The sequence below is a fragment of the Lygodium microphyllum genome, chromosome 20 (assembly GCF_053477565.2).
Source record: "Lygodium microphyllum isolate KBCC chromosome 20, Lygodium_microphyllum_v1.1.10, whole genome shotgun sequence".
Taxonomy (NCBI): domain Eukaryota; kingdom Viridiplantae; phylum Streptophyta; class Polypodiopsida; order Schizaeales; family Lygodiaceae; genus Lygodium; species Lygodium microphyllum.
In genome coordinates this window covers 42,237,149-42,264,920 of record NC_141154.1, presented here as the reverse complement: position 1 = coordinate 42,264,920, position 27,772 = coordinate 42,237,149, and the positions used below count along the sequence as shown (strand labels likewise).

Genomic DNA, 27,772 nt, shown 5'->3' with positions numbered 1-27,772 from the left:
AATAAAAGCCTCGTGCCTTTTAAATGTGCTTGGGTGTGAACACACACTTAGCACTTGTACTTACATATATATATCTATCTAAAAACCTAAAGGTACACTCTCGTCATTGTACTTGAAAAGGTGCTCACTCTCTACTCTGCTCTCTCTCACTCACTCTCTCTGTCTCTCACTGCGCGTAGGACAGTCTGTCTCGATCTGCGTGCCTAACCGGTCCCTACATTCATATGGCGCCGAGAACCAGATGGAATGAAAGAAGATGAAGTGGATGAAGCACTCCGCTAAAAGAGCAAGGTAGAAGTCACCACCATGATAGCATCGAGAGAGATGATGCACGATCTACCCTCGGGAGGAAAAATTGCCATGCTGGAAGAAGAGCAAGTACTCCTAGGATGATGAAACCATGAAAGGAACGGTGCGCATCCCAAGTAGGACCAAAGCAATCTGCAAGTTAGCCCTACACTGAAAGACAAAACCTTGCAAAAGAGATGAGAATCTGAAAACACAGAGGTTAGTGGTGAGATGCTCAAAAGCAAAACATAACAAAAAGAAAATTTAACTAAAAATAAATGCAATGAATGTGTATGTGTATGAATAAATGCAACGGAAGACAAAAGAATGGAAAAGCTAAGGACAATGAATCCTATGGGCGCCCGACTCTAAGAGTGAGAAAAATGAATGCTAGACTGACCTAGGGTATCCGAAAGGACCTAGAGACATGCTAGGCTAAGAAGGTGGCCACCATCGCGTACATCCAGTAGTAGAGCTCTGCCAAGGGAATGCTTGACGAGGTGGAGAGGAAGGTGAGATGGATGCATGAAGTGCAATGGGATCGGAACCTTCAGACCAATCAGCCAGTCCCTCAGGGATAGTGAAAGAGATGGGCTGCTGAGGCTGTACTCGAGCCACATGTCCAACAGCAACAACAGGTGTTGAAGAAGCAGATGAAGCAGAAACGAAAGGCGTAGCCCCACTGGATTATGCAGTTGCAAGGGTCTATAGAGACTTTTTAGGTGAAAGACCCTGGGCCTTGGAGCGATACTCCTCGTCCACATGGCTTGCTCTTTGGCAGTGTGTGTAAAACTGGTTTTCCTTAGGGAGTTATTGCCAGATAGGTCTAGATTCTTTGGTTCCATCTGAGGAAGAGGAGTCACCCTTTGATTGGCTTGCCTTCGCATCTTGTGAGTTCTTGCCACTAGTGGTTTTCTCTCCTGATGAGACAACCAACCCCCTTTGCTTTGAATAAGGCTGTGATGAGAATTTCTTGTGGACTTGATCATACAGCCTTGCATAACGCAAGAACTGGCACTCAAACTCGTAGAATCGAGGTTGGGAGATGATGTGTTGAATGAAATTGAAGTACTTTTCGGGAAACTTATTCAAGAAGAATGTAACCTGGTTGTCATCTGACTTTCGAGAGCCAGTAGTGGTGAACTCGACAAGCCACCTATATTCAGCCAGCTTAACTTTCAGTTCATTCCCTTCCTTAATAGAGAACTCCTGAAGCTCAAAGTCGAGATTGATGCGCCAAGTATGATCACGAGCCGCATAGCGATCGAGAAGGTAACTACAAAGCTCTAACACGAGCAAGAAGTGCTGCAACTGAGAGTGAAACTCAGAAAGCAATCCCTGCATCAGCTCAACATTGGATGTGGCATTGCGAGCTCTCCACTGACGGATGTAGTCAGGGTGAGCTAATCGAGGGTCCGGCATAAGCTCTAGACCAATGACGAGGTTCCAAAGACCCTAAGACTTAAGCACTTGTTGCATGAAATTAGACCAAGTGGTGAAATTTGACCAATTAAAACATGTCTTATCCGTGGCGGCATTCTTAGCCATTGCAACAAGAGTGGTAGGGCTCGGAGATGGGTAGTGTGAAAAAGTATAGTGTGGGTAGAATGGGGGAGTGGAGTACACTTGGGAAGGGGCCCCAGAGTGCCCATCAAGCATGCGGGTAGTGAGCAAGGTGGATCCATAGGTAGGGATAGGTTGACTAGGCATAGGCATGGTAGCCACATGAGGAACCCAAGGATATGGGATGGGAACACAGGGAGCAGAAGATGGAAATCCCTGCGTAGGTGTAACCCAAGGAGAGTATGAAGACGCACCATAAGCGAAGCATGGAAACCCCTACGTTTGAGTGGTCATGTGAGATGTTGAGTTAATGCAAAGGTTGCTTCCCGATTTTCACTCTCAATTACAGCATTTTTTCCTCGCCTTTGAGGATTGTAGTCATCTCATTGACCACAATGTAGTGCAGGATCGCACTCCACATATCAATCTTAATTTTGAGCTTCAAGATTTTTACTTCCACTTCATCTAGCACATCAACTTATTACCCTAATTGCCAACCTTTTATGAGTTCGAATGTGAGTTTGTGTGTTATGCGAGGCTACATGATCAAGTCCACAAGAAGTCCTCCCAACATTCTTATTCAGAGAAGGGTCTGGTTACCTGTTCTTCGCAAGCAAAAATCGGAGGTGGCAAGAACTCTCAAGATGCGAAGGCAACTCAAAACAAGGGTGGCATCCATAGAAACAAAAAAACGGCCGGAACAGCCCCTCGGCACGCGGAATCGCCGTCCCCAGTACGAAGTCGTCGTGGGACGCGTTGCGAATTGGTGGAACACTCCCTGTCTAAAACGGGACAGGAAATGCCAGGTGGCACCCACTTACCTTCGGCCTGCCGCTGCTCCCGCCCGAGATTGACTGCCCGTTCCCGCCCCTATGACCAGTCTGCACAACGCCCAACGCCCGTTCCCTGTTGCCCTGTCAGTGGGGCCAGCCGCCAATCCCCCGTCTCCTCCCGCCTCCAACCTCTCTTCTTTCTTCTTTCTTCTCTTTCTTCTCCCTTCTCTTCGTCCTTCTTCCTTCTCTTCACTTCTCCCTTCTCTTCTTCCTTCTTCCTTGGACCTTCTCCCTTCTCTTCCTTCTTCTCCTCTTCTCTTGAGTCTTCCTTCTTCTCCAAGTTCCAAGTTCTCCATTCTTCTCCTCTTCTCTTCTTCTTCTCCCTTCTCTCCTTTTTTCTTCTCTCTCGACTCTTGATTCTTGACTCTTCTCCCTTCTCTCGAGACTCGAGTTCTCACTTCTCTCGAGCCATTTTTATTTCAATTTTCAACCTGAAATGGCTTCATCTTCCCGCCCTGCTCGTCGAGCTGGTGGTCGAGGAAGAAGGTCCGATGATTGGTCATGGTGGAAAGAAGTAAATGCTGATTGCCCATTGAGTGGTGGAGAATCTCGACCATCGACTTGCAAGCTTTGCCCATACAAGCGAACTAGTGGAGCAAACAAGATAATCCATTGAACCGAGCATTTGTATTTCGAATTTTTATTGATTTTAATTTTTCAAAGTTACTTAAATATTAGAATATGGAATACCGATTGCCACTTGTTCCATTTTATGCATAATCAAGTCTGAGCTCATCTCCTACATGAGTAAAATTCAAAGGTACAATTTTGTCCGAATGTGACCTTGGAGAAGCAAAGGGAGCTTCGTGACCATGTAGCAAGTCAGCAAGCTTATCTTGCATCTAAACCACGACATGTTGCAATTGACCCTGCAACTTTTGTGACACCATCCCCATCAGATGTATCTAGAGCACGGTCAATATCAGGAAATACTACCTCCACACCTACTGCAAGCATTGCATCGGCCATGGTATCAACAACGCCACATGTTGCACGTAGACAGAGCACACTTGATCCCGTTGGGATCCCAAGAAGAAGGAAGAGATGGATACATCAATGACACGCTTTTTTTATCATGATCACATTCAATTTTGTGCGACCATGTCAAAGTATTTTAAATTGATGTGCAAGAAGATTGGTGAGTATGGCCCTTTGTATGTACCTCCATCATCAAAGACCTTACACACCACTTTGCTCAACAAGAAAAAGCGCCTTGTTGAGCAAGCAGGAGTGACTAGAAAGATGGTTGGAGTGATATACGCAAGCGATCCATTCATAGTATGGTTGCTCATTCTCATGGGGAAATGTATTTCATATCTTCACATGATGCATTGGGGACAGGAAAGTCAACAGATGTACTTGTAGCAGAGAGGGTTACAAGTATTGAGCTTATTGGCCCATGGCATATTATGGGATTTGTTGCAAATGGAGAGCCCGCAAATAGGGCAGCAGGTGTTATTATCCAGGGATATTATCCGCATATCACAATTTTATATTGTATGGCTCATTGCTTGAACAACCTACTAAAGGATACTGGTAACCTATCATGGATTGCACTTGTCATAGAGCAAGAAGCTTAAATGGTTAGCTTTGTTTTGAATCACCAGTTTCTTCGCCATCACTTCTCTTTGCGGTCGAAGAAGACACTTTTAAAATACTTTGATACCAGATTTGCCTTTAACTTCTTGATGCTAGGCAGATTATGAGAATGCAATGGTGCCTTGAGGCAGTTATTTCTTAGTGATGAGTTTACCTCATCAACATTGGCAGATACTTCTACAGGTATCTTATGCTTGGAGAAAGTAAATAACTTCACTTTTTGGGATGATGTAGAGCGGATAAATGCTATGGTATCACCTATTGTGCATTTATCAAGGGTTATGGATGCTATGCAACCTTGCATTGGCAAGGTATATGAGGCTATGGATAGGCTGAATGAAAAGTTGCAAGAGTTGACACCAAATGATGAGACGCATGAGGAGATACGCCATTTAGTTGTGACGAGGTGGAACTCCTATAGCTCACCCATGCATGCAGATGCATTTGTTGTGGATACTGAGTTCCAAGGTAAGGGTCAAAAGATTGTGGATTAAAGATGGGCAAACCCCCCCCCCCCTCCCCGAAGGAATGTATTTCTGCTCAACCCAAGTCTCTTAGGGAAGAGCTCAGTTACAATCAACCTGAGAGTGAGGAGAAGTAATTCTCACTCTCACAAGATCATGCAAAGATGTACAAACACACATGCATTATCTATTATGCAATGATAAGAACTGATTTCTTTACAGTATGAGAGAAGAAAGAGGGGAAAACAGCCTTTCTCCATCGTTGATCAGCAGTACATGGATAGGGCTTGCTTCTTGTTGCTAAAATGGAAGAAAGAGCTCGAGAAGGAGGTGCTGTAATGAATTTACAGGCTTACTGTCCTGTAAAACAGCAGTGATGGAAGAGGGAATATTGAGGAATTTGATAATGGAAAAGTGGGGGATGATGATGGGGATGGATGGGGCCAGTTTCTGGCTATCTATGGGTGCTGTACATGAGTTTACAGTAAAGAAAAATGATGCTGAATGAAGAAAAACGAGCTCTTATTTATAGGAGAGGGAAGAGCTAGTACAAAAGGGGAAAGTGGAGTAGCACAAGACAAGTGTCCAGCCACATGTCATGAGATGTGACAAGTGGTGGGACACTTGGAAACTTGTGTGACAAGTGTCTTGACACTTGTCTGTTCTCTATGGCCTTCCTTTTTGGGCTGAATACTGTCAAGAATAGAAACAACCAAATTTTGTAAGCACAGTCAGAGTATAGAATTTACTATTTTTAGAATGACATCCCTATTTTTTAGGACTAGCATTTTTAGGCTAATTCGAGGCTCTTAAAATTTAGGGACCTCCTAAAATTTAGGGACCCCCCAATATGGGTGTCATATAAAAGCTTTTTCCATGTACATCGCAAAAAGGATATCAGAATCTTCATGTGACTTTCCTATGCAAAGAAATGTGCATTTCAAGTTTTCAGCCCACACATGCACATTGTATAAGCATTTCATGATCATGCCATCTTGTTGATTGTAACTGTCTGTTCTGGCGGATCTAGCCCACACTTCAGGGCATCAATCCTTTCTGTGTGCGAGTCTAACCCTGATATGCGTGAGTTCTGGTCATAGGCGCCCAATCGGGCCATATAGGTGGAAGTGTGAACTATCTTTTCTCTAACCCACCGCGTGGATCCACCATAACCTGTGACCACTCATCAGTGGCCAGCTCCAATGCACTTTTCTTTATATCTAATTAGTGCAAAGGAAACAAATTTAATAAATCATTATATAGACAAATTAATGAAAAAGGATACAAATTCTGTTTCTATAGAGTTGTGACAGCCCTCTGGCTTTTATTCAGCAATCCTCAGCTGAAAAGCTTCTTGATATGGCTGAAGAATGTCTGCTAATGGAAGATGATAGGTGGCAACACTATAGACAAGATACATGGATCGGAATGCATTAATTCCTGTGAGTATAATTCATCTTTTCCAAAGCTCTCCAGTAGATACTTTAGTATCAACCTATCTACGAGTATATGCACACAAGAAGATTCTCCATGGGGTTCTTTAGTATGCATGCAACTAATATTTTTTCTATCTTATTGTGCATGCATTTCAAGACACAGGATTAGTTACACGGAAGACGTTTACAAATTGGGTGGAAAGACCTAACAATGGTCTTGCTGCTTCAGCCTTGTGGGTGAATTTGAAAGACGTTATGCTCGATTGGATGTGGATGACTCGCAATCATTGGAAAATCAAAAAGTTGAGTTATTCTTGAAAGCTGCTGACCCTGAGCTGCAAGAGGAATTGATTGATTGCCTAGAAGATGAAACCTCAAAAATTGGGTTGAAATCTAAGCGGGCACACGTCATCGCTGTAAATATGGTTGTGAAACGAGAAAGAATGAGACTAAGATTGGAAACACCGTCTATAAAGTCAAAAAGTTGAGTTATTCTTGAAAGTTGTTGACCTTGTGTTGCAGGAGGAATTGACTAATCGCCTAGAAGATGAAACCTCAAAAATTGGGTTGAAATCTGAGTGGACACATATCATCGATGCTGTAAATATGGTTGTGAAGCGAGAAAGGATGAGACTAAGATTGGAAACACGGTCTACGCCTACAGTTTCTATGAAAAGTCCTAAAATTGCAGCAAAGCCATCTATATCACTAGCTGAAAAACCTATTATGTCTACTAGTCTAACCCAAAAAGGAGACGTTATAGATGAATTGATAAAAAGCTTGTGTGACCTGCATTTAAATATGACAGACTTCACTCAAAGGTTGTAACATTGGATGAGAAAGTGAAAGAGGAGAGGCGAGCAACAGCCCAAAAGGCTTGTTAGAGAAGGGTTCAAGAGACGATGTGAAACCAGCCTTCCTCCTCGGATAGGGTGGTAAATCCCTGATCACAACTTAATTACAGCAGCAAACAATAAATGCAAATCTGAAAATACAAATTTACCTACTAATCTTGGACAACGCACACCTGATTGGCCCCAAAATTGGCGCCCTTTCGGTATTTCTTTAGCTTTATTGAAGAAAAAGTTGCAATGGGATTCTCCCAATTCCTTTCGATATTTCAACTCCCCTTGCTGTCCAAAGTGACCAGCAAGTCTTCAATCTATTTTGCCCCTTGATTCGGGCCCTCAATTGGCCTTCACCCAGTTCATAGACGATGGAAATGCCCCAAATTCAATGGCTGGCTAGTCCTCCACCTGAATTCAGCTGAAATTCACCTTCAGTCTTGTTGAATCCAAGTCTTGGAGCTTCCAATTTCTGGTACACTTCCTAAGGCTGCTGGTAAACCCTAATTTCTGCTGTAAATTAGGATTTACAGCAGAGAAATTTGCAATTTCTCAGTCTCCAAGGCTCCAAATGCTGAGATCTTCGGAGCAAGGCTATGAAATGGCCGGGAGATGAGAGGGAAAGCTGTAGAGAGAGAAAATTCAGAGTTTTGTCGCGAAGAATGAACTGAAAATCAGTCAAGTGCAGCCACTGCCCTCCCACAACAGCTTGTAGATGCAAAGAACTGAAGAAAATCAATCATTTACTGCTACTGCCCTGCCTCAAAAGCCTGTAGATGCTGTCTCCTGCTGTTGATTGGTCTTCTTTTGCCCCTGGCTGCCTCAAAAGGTCCTCCAATGGCTGCAAATCAAACCAGCAACCTCCTCTCCCTCTCTCTTGCAGACTGAATTTATAGAAATGCCTCTCTCCAGCCTCTAAAGACGTTTTTCAGTCTTGCATGGGCATTTTTCACAAGTGGCAACCTTCCCAAATGGTTTTTCCAACATTTTCCATAATTAAATATTAATTTCCAGTCTTAAAATACTGAGAATTAATCTAATAATTATTTTGGTGCCTTGAAAAATAATCTGGCTGGCCAATAATTAAATTGGCTAGACAACTTCCATTCCGGAGCGTCTCTGCGTCATCTTTGACCATCAGATTGGCATTAGGTACCATTAAACGCCACTTCTCTAGTGTCACCAACTTATACTTATGGCCAAATGGATGACCTAGGCCAACAACTGGCACCAGATACCACCAAGTACCTATGCGGCATAACTTATAGCAACTTTTGCCTTTGACATCCCATGATTTCTTCGGGTCCCGAGCTCGTAAATTTACTTTAACCCCAGTTGCATCTCACATGTGCATCATTTACTTATCGTGTGATTAAAAATTAATCCACATGTTAAGTGAGGTTTCAAAAATACATATCTTCATGACACAATGTACATGGTGTGATAGCTTGTAGCATGAAAAGCGGGAATGCATGGCTTATTGTGATACAAAAGCAAAGAACTTGGTGTTTTGGAAAGATGGAAAAATTCATGCAATTGAAACAGGGTTGTCTCTTGAGCCAAACTTTGGCAAAGGGGATATGCAAAAGCGGTTGCAAAATTTGGCAACAAGAACTGATTTGCAGCCATTTATGTTGCCACATATAGATTGAAACTTGAGAAATCATATGGTTCTTTGCATGCATATAAAGCTGATGTAAAATCTATAGTATGGTCATGTGCTTTGACTTGTGCAAAGAAGGAAAGACGAATAGGGCTGAATTGACAAATACTAGTCAGAGTATACAGGACAAAACTAGATGGGATACTCCCATTGATTTATTTACTATCTATACATATTTGGCTAAGGTGCGTAAAATGGATGCTATTGTTGAGGACGCTCCCGTTGATTCATTTACTACCTACGCATATTTGGCTTAGGCACATAATATGGATGCTATTGTCGACAAAAAGAGAAGAAGGAATGAGGATGTAGATCCTTCCACTACAGGTCCTTCAAAGCGCATGACACAAAGCAACATGGAGTAATAAAAAGCCGCTGAAAAAGCTAATCTAGAACATGTAATGACAAATGTCTTACATTGAAAAAAGCAAGAGGGAAAAAAGAGAGGCGAGCAACCTGGTTACAAAATGCAATCTGGCATAGAGACAGCAACCAACATATGGAAAGTGCTTGAGGAATGTATTCTTGGAAGCAAGGTTGAATTTATGCTTGATAAGATTCTTGGCACTGCTAAGCATAAATTCCAAATATCATTAAGCAGAAAAGGCAATTTGTAGGAGAACCTACTCAAACACTATTAAGTGCAGGAGACTTCACATAAGGTGCCTCCCTCCCCCCCCAAATTAGTTCCAGCATAAAGCACAAGAGAGTCATCTCTGTTTCTCCTCCCAGCCACGCCTAGAAGATTGTTGGCTCCTTGATCATGATCCGACTGCCAACCGTCAACTTCAAGTGAGTAATACTATCTTTAAACTCACTTACTTTCTAGGCTCCCCTTGACCCCTAGACGATTCCCTCGCGCTTGTCTCCCCATAAGTTACATTTATTAATGTAACATTTCCTTCCCCTTAAGAATCGGTTTCGTCCTCAAAAACGATACTTGGAAGGTCCAACTGTAGATTGGGACACCTTTTCCTTAAAGTACTTACTCGCTCCCATGTTGAGCTTTCTTTTAAACAATCTTTCCATTTGAACAAATATTCTTGATAAACAGTATTTCTTGTTCGTCTATTACGAACATTTAAAATTCTTTCTGGTTCATGTGGATTAGATTGGTCATCTAATAGCTCCTCAATGTTATCATTTAAGATTAGATTATCTATATCACCCAACTTCTTTTTTAGCTTGCTTACATGGAAAACTGGATATCCCGCACTAGGGGTATCGTACCCATAAGACTACCTTTTAATAAGACTATAAGTCTTATTAACTCCTGGATATCCCACACTAGGGGTATCGTGACACTCAAAGAGTATCTGGCACCTTATTTCTTCATCTTTCAGGACACATACCCTACCCTTTTAGAGTAAATAACCATTATCAATGGTAAAATTCTTCCACTTGAATCCCATTTGAGCAACCCCTCATACTCCATTTCCTTGTTGAACATCCTCAAATATTCCTTCCTCAGTGGAGGCTCTTCCATTTGGATCCCCATTTTCTATTGCTTCCCATATGTTGGAATATGCCGGATCAACCTGGCATTTCCCTTTTAAGGACTCAAGCAAATTGGAAGTGAACTGAGTAAAACTCAATTCGTTTATGATGGGCCTTCTGCTGAGTGCATCGGCCACTATATTGTACTTTCCCTTTCTATACCTTATTTCATAGTCGAACTCTTGGAGGAGTTCGGCCCATCTGGCTTTACGCCCTTGTAGATCCGATTGGTCATTAAGCCACTTAATGCTTTCATGATCCGACAAGATCAAAAGTTTGGCACCGTACAGATAGTGCCTCCATTTCTTCATTGCATGTACTATTGCATACAACTCCCTCTCATAAACAAAATAATTCCATTTTGCACGGTCTAATTTCTTGCTTTCAAGAGTAACCGGTCGATCCTCTTGTAATAAGACCGTGCCTACTGTCCTATCACTAGCATCAGCTTCAACCACGAATGGTTTATTGGGATCCACAATTAATAATACTGAAGCTGTAGCAATTGCTATCTTAAGTTTTTGAAAACTTTCATTTTGGTCTGTTCACCAATTAAAGCTCTTCCCTTTCCCTTTAAGTTGGTCCATCATTGGAACAGCTATCCTGGTATAATCTCGAATGAATCTACGATAAAATCCAGATAAACCTAGGAAGATCTGCAGCTCTTCCAGGTTCCTTGGAGATGGCCATTCAATAATTGCCCTTACTTTCTCTGGATCCATCTTGATTCCCTCTTGCCCAAAATATTTGACCTCTTGTGCGAAGAATTCACATTTAGTTTTTTTCGCATAAAGGGAATGGGTTCTTAACAATTGGAATACTAATCGTAAGTGTTCCAAATGTTCTTCTCTTGATTTACTAAAGATCAAGATATCATCCAAGAAGACTACTACAAAGTGTCCTAGATAGGGCCATAACACACTATTCATCAACTTCATAAAAGTAGTTGGTACATTATGAGGCCAAAAGGCATCACCAAAAAATCATAATGCCCTTATCTAGTACGAAATGCCGTCTTCAGAACATACTAGGTCTTAATTCTTACTTGGTGATAGCCTGATCTTAAGTCAATCTTTGTGAAAAATTTTGCCCCTTGTAATTGATCAAAAAGATCTTCCATTCTGAGCATAGGAAACTTATTCTTCACCGTTATTTTATTAAGTGCTCTATAATCAATACAAAGTCGCATAGAACCGTCTTTTTTCTTTACCAATAAAATTGGCGAAGCCCAAGGTGAATTGCTGGGTTGTATAAACCCTTTATCAAGGTAATCCTTAATTTGTCTTTCAACTTCTTGGTGTTGTGTTTCACTTAGCTTATAAGGTGGTTCGTGGCAAGTGACCTGCGCCCAGTTTTCGCCCGCGCCCAGTTTTCGCCTGCGCCCTGTTCTGTTTCGTTCCGCCTGCTCCCGCCTGCGTCCCGCCTGCTCCCGCCTGCACCCGCCTGGCCCATTTCTCCTGCTCCCGCCTCAGCCTGGCCCAGTTCTCCTGCCCCTAGGCCCAGTCACCTTCTTCCTTCTCTTCCCTCTCTTCCTTCTTCTTCTTTCTCTTCTTTCTCCTCCCACCTCCAACCTCTTCCTTCTTTTTCTTTCTCTTCTTATTCTTTCTTCTCTTCCTTCTCTTCTTCCTTCTACCTTCTCTTCTTCCTTCTACCTTCTCTTCACTTCTCCCTTCTCTTCTTCCTTCTTCCATGAAACTTCTTCTTCTTCTCCCTTCTCTCCCTTTCCCTTCTCTCTCAACTCTTGAGTGAGTCTTGACTCTTGAGCCTTCTCCCTTCTCTCGAGCCTTCAATAATCAATTTTCAGCCTTCAAATTTTCCTTCTCTCGACTCTTGAACCTAAGGCCTTCAATTTTCAGCCTGAAATCATAAATGGCTTCATCTTCCCGCCCCGCTCGTCGGGTTGGTGGTCGAGGAAGAAGGTCTGATGATTGGTCATGGTGGGAAGAAGTAAATGCTGACCGCCCTTTGAGTGGTGGAGGATCTCGACCATGGACTTGCAAGCTTTGCCCATACAAGCGAACTAGTGGAGCAAACAAGGTAATCCATTGAGCCGAGCACTTGTATTTCAAATTTTTATTGATTTTAATTTTTCAAAGTTACTTAAATATTAGAATATGGACTACCAATTGCCACTTGTTCCATTTTAAATTTTAATATTTATGCATAATCAGGTCCGAGCTCATCTCCTACATGAGCCAAATTCAGAGATGCAGTTTTGTCCAAATGTGACCTTGGAGAAGCAAAGGGAGCTTCGTGACCGTGTAGCAGGTCAACAAGCTTATCTTGCATCTAGACCACGACGTGTTGCAGTTGACCCTGCAACTTTTGTGACACCATCCCCATCAGATGTATCTAGAGCAGGGTCAGTATCAGGAAGTGCTACCTCCACACCTACTACAGGTATTGCATCGGCCATGGCATCAACAACGCCACATGTTGCACGTAGACAAAGCACACTTGATGCTAGTTGGGATCCCAAGAAGAAGGAAGAGGTGGATACATCAGTGGCACGCTTTTTTTATCATGACCACATTCAATTTCGTGCAGCCAGGTCAGAGTATTTTAAATTGATGTGCAAGAAGATTGGTGAGTATGGCCCTTCGTATGTACCTCCATCATCAGAGACCTTACGCACCACTTTGCTCGACAAGGAAAAGCACCTTGTTGAGCAAGCAGCAGTGACTAGAAAGAGCATGTGGGCTAAAAATGGAGTTTCCTTGATTGCTGATGGTTGGAGTGATACACGCAAGCGATCCATTCATGGTATGGTTGCTTATTCTCGTGGGGAAATGTATTTTATATCTTCACATGATGCATCGAGGACAGGAAAGTCAGCAGATGTACTTGCAGCAGAGTGGGTTACAGGTGTTGAGCTTATTGGCCCAGAGCATGTTGTGGGATTTGTTGCAGATGGAGAGCCTGCAAATAGGCCAGCAGGTGCTATTATTCAGGGATATTATCCACATATCACAGTTTCATATTGTATGGCTCATTGCTTGAACAACCTACTAAAGGATATTGGTAACCTGTCATGGATTGCACCTGTCATAGAGCAAGGAGCTCAAATGGTTAGCTTTGTTTTGAATCACCAATTTCTTCGCCATCACTTTTCTTTGCGGTCGAAGAAGACACTTTTAAAATACTCTGATACCAGATTTGCCTTTAACTTCTTGATGCTAGGCAGGTTAAGAGAATGCAGTGGTGCCTTGAGGCAGTTATTTCTTAGTGATGAGTTTACCTCATCAACATTGGCAGATACTCCTACAGGTATCTTATGCTTGGAGAAAGCAAATAACTCCACTTTTTGGGATGATATAAAGCTGATAGATGCTATGGTATCACCCATTGTACATTTATTGAGAGTTATGGATGCTATGCAACCTTGCATTGGCAAGGTATATGAGGCTATGGACAGGTTGAATGAAAAGTTGCAGGAGTTTGCACCAAATGATGAGGCGTATGAGGAAATACACCATTTAGTTGTGACGAGGTGGAACTCCTATAGCTCACCCATGCATGCAGCTGCATTTGTTGTGGATCCTGAGTTCCAGGGCAAGGGTCAAGAGAATGACAGTGAGGTTATGGATGCATGGAGACTTATATTGTCTCGTCTAGTGCCTGATCATGGCACTAGACGAAAGATCAGAGATCAGCTTTCATGTTATAGGACCTTTCGGGGTTCTTTTGGTTGTGGGGATGCACAGGAGGATCGCTGTAAGATTGGGGCAGCTTTGTGGTGGGAGGACTATGGTTCGGATGGTCCTGAGTTGTAGCAACTAGCCATCCGTATTTTGAGTCAGTCAGTTAGCTCCTCTTGTTTGGAGCAATTGTGGAGTACCTACGCTCACATTGCTTCAAAGAAGAGGAACCGTCTTGGTGTGGAGAGGATAAACGATCTAGTATTCGTTAGTGCTAATTTGAGGATGTTATGTAACAGTATGACAACAAAGCCTGATCCATTCACAGAGTGGAAGATGCAGCAAGAAGAGGAGACACATGCTGATGTTGAGGGAGATGCAGCAATTCATGGTACACATGATGATGAGGCTGGCACTTCAGGAGTGGTTAGAGCAGCCTCAGAGCCCCATCATGATCTTTGATTTAGCTTACTTATCACGAGTCTCATGATACATGACACATTTACATTATATATGATATTATGATCATTGATGACACTATGACACTTGGGTTGTTGACAGTTGTGCCATGTCGATATTATACTTGTACTTGAGTCTTGCAGTCTTGCAGTTGCCCTTTGGGCTATTTTGGCATGCGGCATGCCGCATTTTGCTTTAGTCTAGAGATTAGACTTTATATTTACAGTCTTTTTTGGGGCAATGAGCATGTTCTTTCAAAGATTAGACTTCAATTTCATATTTGTAATCTTTTAAGTTTTTTGGCAATGGTACCATAGGCATGTTCTTTAAGCTTAGACTTTTAAGTTTAGTTCATTGTTCATTGTTTTATCATTTATGATTTTTGGCATATGTATTATGGATTTTATTATTTATAATTGAATAGCTTACCTCTTGAGCCTTGTAAGTTGCAATTCAATTTCTAATGAGTAGTTTTAGAATAATGCATGATATCTTAAAGTTAAAACTTAAAATGATTTGTCCTTGTGGATTATATACCTTGGTTTTAAGTTTTAACACTCCAGACTCCCAGAGTCCACATGGATTATTAGTGAAATATTAATTTTTTTTCATGAATTTTGATTTTTTAAATGCCGTTCCCGTTCCCACGTCCCCGTTCCCTAGGTTTGGCGTTTCCGTCTCCGTCCCCGTTCCCATTCCCCGTTTCATGTTTCTATGCCTATTATAGATGAGTTTACAAAAGCCTTTGCTAGGAAGGCTATTTATTCCATGGGGGATTTGTACTTTGGCTATGATCAATTTCAGCTTGCAATAGAGAGCCAAGATATCACTACTATGAAATCACCACTTGGCTTGGTGTACAAGTGTACCCTTCCACAAGGGGTGACTGTTGGGAATAAAGACTCACCGTGCCTTTTACCGTGTTCGGGTGTGAACACACCCTTACACTTCTTGTACTTTATATATATTATCAAAACCTGAAAAGTGGTACACTAGTCTTTGTACCAAACATCCAGTGTGTCGTGCTCACTCTCCTCTCTACTGCTCTCTACTCTGTGTGTGTGTGTTATCCATCGCATTCACTCTCAGCTCAGTAAAATCTCCATCAAACTGGTATCAGAGCTCGAGTGCACGCTTCTCAAAGATGGTCAAGTTAGTCAGGCAACTTTTAGTGAGAGGTATCAGTAGCAGTAGTTAGCATTCAGCAAGGGCAGGAGAGGCAATCGGACCAACAGGCGTAGTGAGCAGGGGACGAGCAGCAGCTTTGTCAATGCCTACTGCAAGCGACAGGTCGACACAAGCCAAACGGGACCTGCACGCGACCAGGACAAGGCGGCAAACGAGATGAGCTCAACATGGACGAGATGAGCTCTACAGGCGCTCCAACGGGATAGGCGGTGACCTATTCGACAAGTCACCCGTGACAAACGGGCCACGGGTCATGATTTGGCAATCAACGGTGTCTTTTTTTTAATATTTCAAATTTGTTCCCCTACCACAACCGGGTGTTTACGCACACATACACAATGTGCAAGCCTAACCTGAAAATTTGGGGCTTTTCCCGGATTTGGAAACTTTAATGCAAAACTAGACAATCTGACTCAGAAATTGCAAAATCGGTGCACATTTGCCCAGGAAAGTTTGGGGCTTTTCACATTTTAGTAAAAAAAAATTCAATTTCACTGGAATTTGTGCACATCGGACCCAAGAAAACTAGGGGTTTTGCAAAATTTCATCAATTTGTGCAAGAATTGCCTGGTATATGCACTGGGGTACATGTTGTTGATGCAATCTGAACAGATTATCGTCAAATTTTGGGGTTTTTGATCAAAATTATCAAATTTGTGCTCGAGAATGCCTTTGAAGCACAAATTGCATTAACATTTTGGGGATTTCACATGTAACTCGTGGCTTGGTCTCTAAATGTGTCAAAAATTGCTTGAGGAGTGCGCCAAAAGACACCTTTTAATTTCGAAAATCTATTTGCAAATCTGAAATTTCTGCAATCTTAGGATTTTCATTGCTGGTTGGTACTTTTGTGTACCGTGGTTACTTGTGTCACATTTGGGCTTGCCTTTGGTGACTGGTTAGTCAATTTGGGACTGCAAATTATGGCAGGAAACAGTGACAGCAGTAATCTTTTGCACATTAAGAAGCTTGAGGGTGATGCAATTTGGCAAAAACAATGCTACAATGTCTTGGTGCAAAAGAAACATGTAAAGCCCATCAAAACAAAGGGAATCAAACCAGCAAACATGGAACAACAAGACGAGTGGGATGACTTGGACGAGCTTGCTCGCTCTACCATTGAGCTCTCAGTGTCTGGCAACTTGCTCTTTAACATTGAGAAGCTGAATTCAGCATATGCAATGTGGCAAAGGCTTGAAGAATTGTATGCTCAGAAAAGTGCAGCCAACAAGGTCTATTGGCTGAAAAAACTGATGGACTTTCGCATGAAAGAAGGTACAACCATGTCTGTACATTTGAATGAGTTTAACTCAATTTTCAATCAATTAATTGCTTTGGATTTCCATATTGATGAAGAGTTCAAAGCTACTTTCTTGCTATACACTTTGCCTGAAAGTTTGGATACTTTCAAGACAACTTTGAGTAATTCAAATGCTTAGCTGTTATACTCTGATGTGGAGAATTCTTTGCCCGCAACGAATCTCGTGGAAAAAATGTGGAGTGCCATCATTGTGGCAAAAAAGGGCACTACAAATGGGATTGCTTGCAATTGAGAAAAGAGAAGGGCAAAAACAAAAACATTGAAGCCAACAAGGCTGAAAAAAAGGACAGCTAGCCTGCCAAAAAGAGAAATGTGAAAATAGAAGAGGATAATGACAATGATGGTGATGTACTTCTTGCCTCTTCTTTGAGTGCACATGCATTGATTGCACATTCTTAGGATGATATACACACCTGGATACTTCATTCAACTACGTCCTTTCATATCACACCACATCATGAGTGGTTCTCTGACTACAGTGGTGGTGTACATGGTGTTGTCCACTTGGGGGATAACTATGCATGTAAAATTGCAGGCATTGGCAATGTGAAACTAGAATTTCAGCATGGCTCCCTCTTTGTTTTGCATAAAGTGAGACATGTAGCTCAACTCAAGAAGAGCTTGATAAGCACAGGGCAACTAGATAATGAAGGCTATCACACCATCTTTGGGGATAGCAAATGGAAAATTTGTAAGGGTTCTTACATTGTTACCAAGGGATCCAAAAGTGATACATTGTATCCTTTGCATGTATCTAGTGGGTGTGACCATATAGTCGCCATAACTGAGCAGCCAAGTGTTTCTTTGTTGCATAGCCGATTGGGACACATGAGTCAATCTAGAATGAAAGTGCTCTCTCGTTTGGGTTATTTACCGTCTTTGAGGTATGCTGATTTTGAACAGTGCGATCATTGAATTTATGGTAAACATGCTCAAACGTCCCAAAAAATCTCTCTAAAGTCTTCACCCTTAGAGTTGGTACATTCAGATGTATGTCAAATGCCAAGATTATCTTTTGGGGGGGAAAGTATTTCATTATCTTTGTCAATGATGCCACACACAAAGTCTGGGTTTATCCAATCCGTAGGAAAGATGAGGCCTTGGATAAATTTTAAAAATTCCTGCCACTTGCTGAAAATCAAACCAGCAAGACATTAAAATGCCTTCACTCTCACAATGGTGGGGAATATGTGTCCAAAGCCTTTCAAAACTTTTGTGACAACAAAGGGATTAAAAGGGAGCTTACTGCCCCTCATAATCCCCCCCAAAATGGTGTTGCGGAGCGTATGAACAAGACCATTCAAGACAAGGTCTCTACAATGCTGTCACATGCTGCAAGTCTCTCAAGAAGAGTGGTTGGACAAGCCACCTTCGTATGCTCACTTGAGAGTATTTAGCTATGAGGCATTTGTGCACATTCACAAGGAAGAACGCAGCAAACTTGAGCCAAAGTCCTGTAAATGTATTTTCCTAGAATATGGTGATGAAGGCAAGATGGGGTATCGATTATGGGATCCCAAGAAAAGAAAGTAGTACGCAGCAATGATGTCATCTTCCGGGAAGATCGCATGCACAAACAGCACGAAAGAACAAAGGAGGTCAAAAGGGTTGTATTCCTGTGTAGGCAAGGAGGGGATGTCCTCTTGAGGCATAGGATGCGAGCTACTAGAGCCCCGCCTTACATATGTCTGCAAGCCACTCGAACCACCCCTCCTCGATGATGGAGGACGTCGAATGACCATGCCCTTGCTACCACCTACTCGAACTCCTCGTCACGAGCACGCTGACTGCGAGTGTCACGAGTATCTGCTGCTATAAGCTCTCTATAGAGCTCTGCAAAAATCATCTCCTCCTCCTCATCCACCTCCTTATGTATACTCGAAAGAGTGTCGCCCGTTAACTTAAATGTATCAACATTCACCTCACAATGCAGTGATGCATGTAAGATTAATCATTGTAAATGTTAAAGTCTAAATTGTAAAGAATAAAGTTTCAACTTCAAAGTTCAAAGTTTAAAAAGTTAAAACAACAAATTTTAAATGTTATGGTTAAGTGTCTAAACTTTACCTGCTTTGGACTACCCATGCTCATCATAATCCTCATCATGCGTAAGTTAGTGCGGTAGTAGACTAGCCGCTCTAACTGTCGTGTGCTAAGCCGATTACGAATCTTTGTGTGAATGAGAAAATAAGCACTCCAATTTCTCTCACATGCACCCGAAGAGCAATCCTGGGCAAGGACCCTCATGGCTAAGGGCTGAAGGGTCTCTAGTGCATATCCAAAGTTTTGCCACCAAAATAAAGGCTTCACAAGTGACTCTCTCCTCCAACAAGTGGAAGAAGCAAAAGCCACATGCACTCTCTGATCTGCATAGCATCCTAGCTTCTCTAGCACTGCATTGTGGTCACCCACAGGGACCACACGAGTTAAATAAGCAAGCTGATCTGAACACAACTCTCTATCATCCATGACCGCCAGTGACTTGTAGGCCGGATGTACCAATGCGGCAAAACCATGGATGGGCTTATGCATCCACGTCCATCTCCTCTCTGCTATCTCTAAAACATGTGCACGTTGTGTCTCTGTGATCACTGTACAAGCACATGCCTCCGCCAACGCCGCTCTAAAGAAGTGAACGAGAAGGCCCATGATGGACCCCTCACAATCACTCATACATAACACCATATAAAAGGGAGTCCCGACAATAACAACATTAAAGGACTTTTTGCCAAAACTGCTCATTAAGGCATAAGCGCTGCATGGCTTTGGCCTCCTCTGTCTCATGCTCATCCCACTCATTCCATATAGTGGACACCATTGTCTGGCACAAGGCGGACCGCACCTCATAAAGACGCTCTAGCAATAACCACATGTAAGCAAAGCGAGTTGAAGAAGACTTCTTCAACTCCAGTGTGCTATGCTCACGATACATCGCAAGCACCTTTATCTTTACTGTGAAGAATGTGACAATTGATGTAGCTTTGCAGACCACCCTCTTCACCCACTTCAGCTTCCCAATGACCTCCATGAGCAAGTCCAAATAATGACTTACACATGGAGTCCACACAATCGTAAGGAACTCGGCCTCAAGCAAACGGCCCATGAGCTGACAATTCGATGCATTGTCGATAACAACTTGCACCACATTTGAGGGGCCCACCTACAACCACAATTTACAAATTACAAGTTATGTATAAATCAAATTTCAATAATGAATCATGATATTATCATAATGAAAGAAAGTGAAACAAATTTAAAACGCAAATTGCAATGTATACCTCAATGATAGCTTGTCAAATGTGGCGGTAGATGAATGCACCTGTCGTTTTTCTCCCCCTCTTGCGGGTATCTACGGCCCGCAAAAAGTAACTGCCGAGTGGACATGAGACGAGTATGTTGATGATGCCCCGTTTCTTACGATCACTCCATCTATCGGTGAGAATGGAGCAACCATATTTTATCCATGTGGCCCGAATAGGATCAAGGGCTCTATCAATCCTCTCCTTCTCTTCATCAATCTTTCTCATCCTCATGTCCTTGTATGTGACATCGGTCCATCCTTCACATGGACCCACATTGGCAATGGCTTTTACCATCTTCTTTCATTGCTCTTGCTTTAGGACATTGAATGCAAGATTGCACTCAATCACCATGCCTGCAATTTCAATGTTCACAAGTTGTTGCCTTTCTCTAAGAAAAGCAACCAATCCACGCACATGACCGGGAGCTTGAGAAAGAGACAATTGTCTCTCTGGCATCGCATGAGCCTCCACTCTGTCTTTTAGCAGAGCCGTATGCAAATGTGGAGCCCCCACCACCAATGGTAGAGGCCTCTCCCGCATCGGTTGAAGATACGCCCACATTGGATGCTTCCTCGTTAGTAGACATAGAAGTTGATGCAGATAAGCCACTTCCTCCTCCTCTTGTGGATCCCCCTCCCATCTTGGCGAGAATCTCCTCCGCAATGTTTTGAGGGATCTCCTTGCATGGAGCAACTTGTCCCCCCGTCTTAGAAAGATGTTGGAGAAGCTGAGTTGCACCACTTGTATAGCGCTTCCCGCAATACTTCCATGTCCAATGGTGGGCATTGGACTTCTTTGTGTCCCTCTCCACATGGATCGCATGCAAATTAAAGGCCTCCTGCTTCTCAGGAGTCATGGTGCCGATGATGGATAAAGCGGCCCGAGGGGGAGAGAGAGAGAGAGAGAGATGCTTAAGTCTCGACTCTCAAAAGTTGAGAGAGAGACTTGAGAGGCCTGAGGGTTAAGGTAAAGTTGAAAGAGCAAGAGTGAGAGAGAGGGGATGGGAGATGAGAATGGCAAATGCTTTGATAGGGTGTGGGATAGAGGGGATGGGAGATGAGATTTGAGAGTGGCAAATGCTTCGATAGGGTGCGGGAAAGAGGAGATGGGAGGTGGGATTCGAGAATGACAAATCACACGTTCATTCAAGAATCGAGCGACGAGATCCAAGAGAGAAAGATGAGAATGGTAAGTCACAAGTGCTTGCTGAATTGGTGTGGAAGCATGGAGAAGAGGAGCACCTTTTGTAGATGAGAGAAGGGTCAAAGTTCAAACAATCAAAGAGGGGTCAACGGTCAAAGAGAGGACTGCCAGCTAGAAGGAATCCAAAGAGGGTTGGGGAGGGAAGTGCATGGCTGGAAAAGGGGGTGGGGTGAGGTATCCAAGGCTTCCCACCCCCCAAAAAGTGCCACAAAGGCAAGCTGAGTAAAAGCGGGGACGCAGAAAACGCAGGACGCAGGATCCAGGTGCTGCAGACGACATGGCCGAAGCAGGCCCAAAATCTTGTACGAATTCATATGGATACGTGCCATACGGTTCATACCGTACGAACCAGTCCGTACCACGTATGAAGGCAACTATGATCGCTGCTTATACACCAAAAAGGCAACAGATGACAGCCTTATTCTCTTGGTTTTGTATGTGGATGACATGCTGATTGCAAGCAAGGATGTTCATACCTTGGACTCTTTGAAGCAGATGTTAGAGTCATTTCCTGGACAGCGCAGAGTGCCAGGTCAGCAGGCAGTACAGTCGGATAGATGCCACGTCAGCACAGTCGGACATGGGCAACAGCAGTCGAACTATTTTATGCAGCTGACCTATTTTTTATCATTTTCGTGGCATTTTTCCACTGCTATTTATAGCAGTTTCAGTCCAGCATTTTGATCACATTCTGATCTGACATCTGACAAAGACGGCCTACTGAGACTAACAGCGCGGGGGCTGACGAAGATCAAGGTTCTCAAGGCCGAGACACACGCAGATATTTTCTCTGCACCCATATGTATTTCTACACTCCTATACAGCATACTACACTGCAGATTTTGTGTTTCACTGTCTCCTCTCTCTCTCTCTTCTCTCTATGTTCACTCTCTCTCAATCTTTGTCCTACACTTCTGCATCGTTGCACTCTGACTTGGTATCAGAGTGTTGAAATCGGACTAACTAATTGAAGAACCTACCTAAAGAGGAGATTTCAGTGCGACACAAGGTTGCGTTTTCAGCATTCAAGGGCGAGCGGGAGGGCTGCACATCGGAACAAGGCTGAAGCAAGTGTGGGCGTGCGGGAAAGGAGTCCAGCTGGTGAATTTGCTGCAGGTTATTGCTGTTCGAAGGGGAGAAGGCTGTGTTTTAGGCCTTCCATTGCAGATTTTACCTTTTCATCACCTTTGGCGGTTGAAGAAGGTTCGGGAAGCGAAGGAAACAGCCCTAACATGCTGCGTTTACACAATCAGAGGGGACTGATTTTGCATGTGCAAGCATTGCATGTGAACATGTCTACAAAGGCTGATTTGGAGTTCCGGGTGATCATGGACAGCAGGCAAGTGCCTGTCCTACCGGCTCTTCCATCGAATCAGAAGCTTGATGGTGACAATTACCACATCTGGCAGGTGATGATGATGGCCATTCTGGAGTCTTATGATTTGGCAGAGCTTGTGATGGAGGAGATTAACAAGCCCTCAGTAAGAGATGAGTCCAAACTCTCTTCCATTGCTCATGCAGAGTTGACGAAGGCCAAGTCTCATTAGGACAAACTGAATGCCAGGATTCGTTCTTTTCTTTTTGTCTTGCACTACAGCTGTGATAGCTCACATCGAGCACTTGATGGTGGCTCGAGAGATATGTCTGGAGCTCGACCAGATGTATAACCAGATGACCCTGATGAAGAGGGTTTCTTTGGAAGTGCAGATGCGGACCTTGTCCATGAATAAGTCTTCTTCGCTTTGGGAACACATCAACAAGCTTCGGTAGCTTCAGATGCAAGTTCAAAATGCGGGGAAGCCTATTTCCTCCGAAGACATGGCAATCACTTTGTTGTCCCAATTACCGCCACGATTCGGTACCTTTTATTCCGCTCTTATTGCATCAAGGCGGGAGTCGACTCTTCGGTGGGAAGAGTTGGTTCCTATGGTCTTGGACCAAGAGGAACAGTTGAAGGGACCAAATGCTTCCAAATCAAAGGCTTTGGTTGGTCAAGCCTCTCAGAAGAAGGGGAAGGACCAAAAGAAGAAGGAGGACAACAAATCCCAGAAGGACAAGGAGAAGGAATCGACTTGCCATATTTGTGGTAAGACCGATCATTGGAAGAAGGATTTCCCTGACAAAGACAAGAAGGACACGAAGGATTTTGAAACAGTGGCTGCACCCTCATCAGCTGCTTTTCTACACTTAGCAGTCATTGAGAACTCTACACCGAAGACTTCTAATGCTCCAATGACAACTCCCTGCGCTCAAGAGTCAATCGTGGACACTGGTGCCTCATGACACATGACTCCTTCCATTGGTATTGCCCATTTGCGACCTTCGCGTGGGCAGATTCTCATTGGAGACAGCTCTCCTATATCTATTGCTGCGCGGGGTGAGATGCAGTTGATTCCAGATGGACATGGTGGTACCTACACTTCCGAAGTGTTGCATGTGCCAAGCTTAGGGTATCATTTGCTTTCGGTCCATAACATTTGTTCTCTTCGCTTCGCCTCTTGGTGGAGTTTGGTAGTGATGCTGTTCAAGTCCTTGATTGTGGATCGAGGAAGGTTCTCTCTGCAGGTTATGAGGAGAATGGCATCTACAAATTGAAGTCTTCTACAGCTCTTAACTCTCTTCTTCTTACTTCTCAGACACAATCCGAGCTATGGCATGCTCAGTTTGGCCACCTGAACTATGAGTACCTTCAGAAAACATCGAATGATCGTTTGTCCAAGGTTTGCCGGACATAGTGGTGACCCATCAACAATGTGTCTCCTGCATTCATGGAAAACTACATCGGGATGTGATTCCCAACAAAGCTTTGCGGCGGTCTACTTCACCTATGGAGCTTGTATCTATGGATCTTTGTGGCCCGATAAGGACGGAGTCCCTAAAGGGAAACTTGTACTTCATGTTGATCGTAGATGACTACAGCAGGATGACATGGGCCTATTTCTTGACATTGAAGTCGGAGGCTTTCTCCCACTTCAAGGATTGGCTTCTCTTTGAGAAGAACCGATCTGGCTGACGACACTAAAGACCTTGCGTTCAAACAAGGGCGCTGAATTTATGTCTAATGAGTTTGCTCGTTTTTGTGCAAATAGGGGCATTCACCAGGAGTTTGCTAACACCAATACTCCTCAAGGGAATGGCATTTTGGAACGGAAGAATAGAAGTGTGATTAAGATGGCGCGCAACATGATGGAGCACCGACAAACACCTCAGTTTCTGTGGGCCGAGGCCGTGGCTACTGCAGTTCACATCCTCAATCGATCTCCCACTTTGGCCGTTGACAAGATGACACCTTTTGAAGCTTTTACTTTGGGACTAAGCCAGATGTCTCTTATTTTCAGATCTTTGGATGTGACGCTTATGTGCACGTCCCGAAGACGCAGCCTAACAAGTTCGAGGCGGCTTTCTAAAGATAGGTTTTGTTGGCTATAGCTCCCAATCCCAAGGTTATCACCTGTTTGATCCTGTCAAGCGGAATGTCTACACGAACCGAGATGTACGGTTCGTGGAAGTTCTGGCCACATAGGGGGGTGAGGAGCACCCTGTCCTTGGAGATCCCGGGGAGAGTTGGGCTCCTGAAACAATTCCTTTGGAGCCAAAGCCTCTTGATGGAGATTCTTCTTCTAATTCAGAGTCTTCTCTTCCACCGGCCACCCCAGTGGAGCTTCCGCTGGTGGATGTTCCCAAGTCTTAAGCAGATGGAGAGCACCAGGGAGAGGTCCGCGGCCTCCTCCTCATTGGGCCCGTGACACACTCCAAGATTCAAGGATCGAGGGGGTCCCTAAGAAGTGGGAACTGCAGGATGGACAGCAGAGGTCAAGGAGGAACCATGCACATTCTACGGAGCTTGTTTGCTCTAACTATTGTTTGATGACCCGTGTTATGCAAGATCAAGAGCCCACTTCCATGAAGGAAGCTTTGCAGTCTGACCATTGGCGGACGGCTATGGAAGCCAAGCTGGAGGCTATTGAGAGGAATGGCACTTGGTCTCTTGTGCCTCGTCCCTCTCACAAGAAGGTGATTGGCATCAAGTGGGTCTTCAAGACCAAGTACCTTAGTGATGCTTCTTTGGACAAGCACAAGGCTCGCCTTGTTACTAAAGGTTTTGCTCAAAGCCCAGGCATTGACTTCCGTGATGCTTTTGCTCCCACTGCTCATATGGCGACTATTCGAGCTGTTCTTGCCTTGGCTGGCCGTAGGAGATGACCTGTCTATCAATTGGATGTGAAGTCGGCCTTTCTCAATGGTGACTTGCAGGAGGAGATCTATGTTGAGCAGTCTCCTGGCTTTGGATCCTCGGATGGGAAAGTTTATAAAGAAGGCCTTGTATGGCCTCAAGCAAGCACCGCGTGCATAGAACGAGAAGATTAACTCGTTTCTTCAGTCAAAATTGGGATATCGGCGCTCCAAGGCCGATCCGCAGCTTTATGTGCACACTTCCGCAGCTAGTCGTGTGTTGTTTGTGTTGTATGTTGATGATTTGATTCTGACAAGGGCTCATGCACAGAAGGTCCAAGAGACCAAGACACCTTTAAATCAAACGTTCACGATGACGGATTTGGGGCTTCATTATTTCTTCTTGGGTCATGAGATTTATCAGTCTCCAAGGGGGATTTTCCTCTCTCAGCAAAGATACATTAAAGAGCTCTTGGTGACTTTTGAGATGGAGACTTGTCGGACCATTTCTACTCCTATGGATCCGAATTGGAAGGACGCTTCATACTCAGATTCTCCCTTGACGAATGCTTCCCGCTACCGTCAGTTGATTGGATCCTTGATTTGGCTACTCAACACTCGTGTTGATCTTTGTTTTGACGTGGGTCTTTTGGCAGTGTTCATGAGTGAACCCAAACAGGTGCATTGGCAGGCTGCCCTGAGGATTCTTCAATATTTGAGGGGGACCTCAAACTTAGAGATTTCGTATCCCACACGTACCGATGCTTCCGATCTTGTTCTTGCAAGTTGAAGCGACTCAGATTGGGCTGGCAATGTGGACCACCAGTGGTCTACTACCGGCTATTGTTTTACCTTGGGTACAGGTGCTATCTCTTGGAGTAGCAAGAAGCAGCCCACGGTAGCCCTTTCTTCTACTGAGGCGGAATATCAAGCCGCCTCTTCCACCACATGTGAGGTTGTGTGGCTTCGGAGATTGTTGGAGGAGCTTGGATGCCCCCAGATTCGTCCTACTCTTCTGCGGTGCAATAATAAGAGTTGCATTGCCTTGGTCCAGAATCCTATAGTCCATGCCCGGACGAAGCACATTAAGATCCAGTATCACTTCATTCAGGAGAAGCTTCTGGATGGGACCATTGATGTGGAGTACTACAAGACGGAGAATAATCTTGCAGATTTGTTCACGAAGGTGCTTTCCCAGGCTCTTCTTCGGAGACATGCTAGATCCCTCAATCTTTTGACTTGTCCAAGCTCTGAGAGGGGGTGTTGGAGAGTCATTTCCTGGACAGCGCAGAGTGCCACGTCAGCAAGCAGTACAATCGGACAAGTGCCACGTCAGCACAATCGGACAGAGGCAAGAGCAGTCGAACTGTTTTATGCAGCCGACCCGATTTTATCATTTTTGTGGCATTTTTCCACTGCTATTTATAGCAGTTTCAGTCCAGCATTTTGATCACATTCTGATCTGACATTTGACAGAGACAGCCTGCTGAGACTGACAGTGCACGGACTGACGAAGATCGAGGTTCTCAAGGTGGAGACACACCCAGATATTTTCTCTACACCCGTGTATATTTCTGCATTCCTATGCAGCATACTACACTGCAGATTTTCTGTGTTTCATTGTCTCCTCTCTCTCTCTCTCTCTCTCTCTCTCTCTCTCTCTCTCTCTCTCTCTCTCTCTCTCTCTCTCTGTGCGTCCCGTCGTTCATTCTCTCCCATCATTCTCCCGTTCTCTCACGTCCGTTCGTTCGTCTCCCGTCGTTCTCCCCGTCCGTTCTCCCGTTCTCCCCGTCCGTTCTCTCCCGTACTCTCATGTTCGTCCCGTCGTTCTCCCCGTCCTCTCTCTCTCTCTCTCTCTCTCTCTCTCTCTCTCTCTCTCTCTCTCTCTCTCTCCCCCCCCCATCCGTTAGCTCATTCTCTCTCCCGTCCGTTCGTTCGTCTCTCGTCTGTTCTCCCGTTCTCCCCGTCCGTTCTCCTATCGCTGCCCCGTCCGTTATACCTACTCTCTCTCCCTCTGTTCTCCCATTTGATCGTCCGTTCGTTCTTCTCCCCGTCCGTTCTCCCGTCGCTACCCCATCCTATGCGCTCTCCCGTCTGCCGCCACTACCCGTCAATCAATCACGTCACTCCAAGCTGGAATTATATTCGAAGGCCCTCAATTGTGTTCACACCGATGGAGCAATATGTCGTAATCAACTTGTGCCCGACACAACAAGACGGAGTTCGCCCCCAAAATGGAGAAGGTCCAGATAGTGCAGATGATTACCAATGCCATCAACAAAGTCAAGGAGTATGACAAC

The 27,772-nt window shown here is 44.1% G+C and overlaps 1 protein-coding gene and 1 pseudogene across 5 annotated transcripts in view; one reads left to right on the top strand and one right to left on the bottom strand.

The window, feature by feature from the left end:
- Positions 1 to 27,772, bottom strand: part of LOC148018867 (uncharacterized) — a 56,947-nt gene that overhangs the window by 18,938 nt on the left and 10,237 nt on the right. The gene's annotated exons all lie outside the window — the stretch shown is intronic.
- Positions 12,246 to 14,288, top strand: LOC148018869 (uncharacterized; annotated as a pseudogene).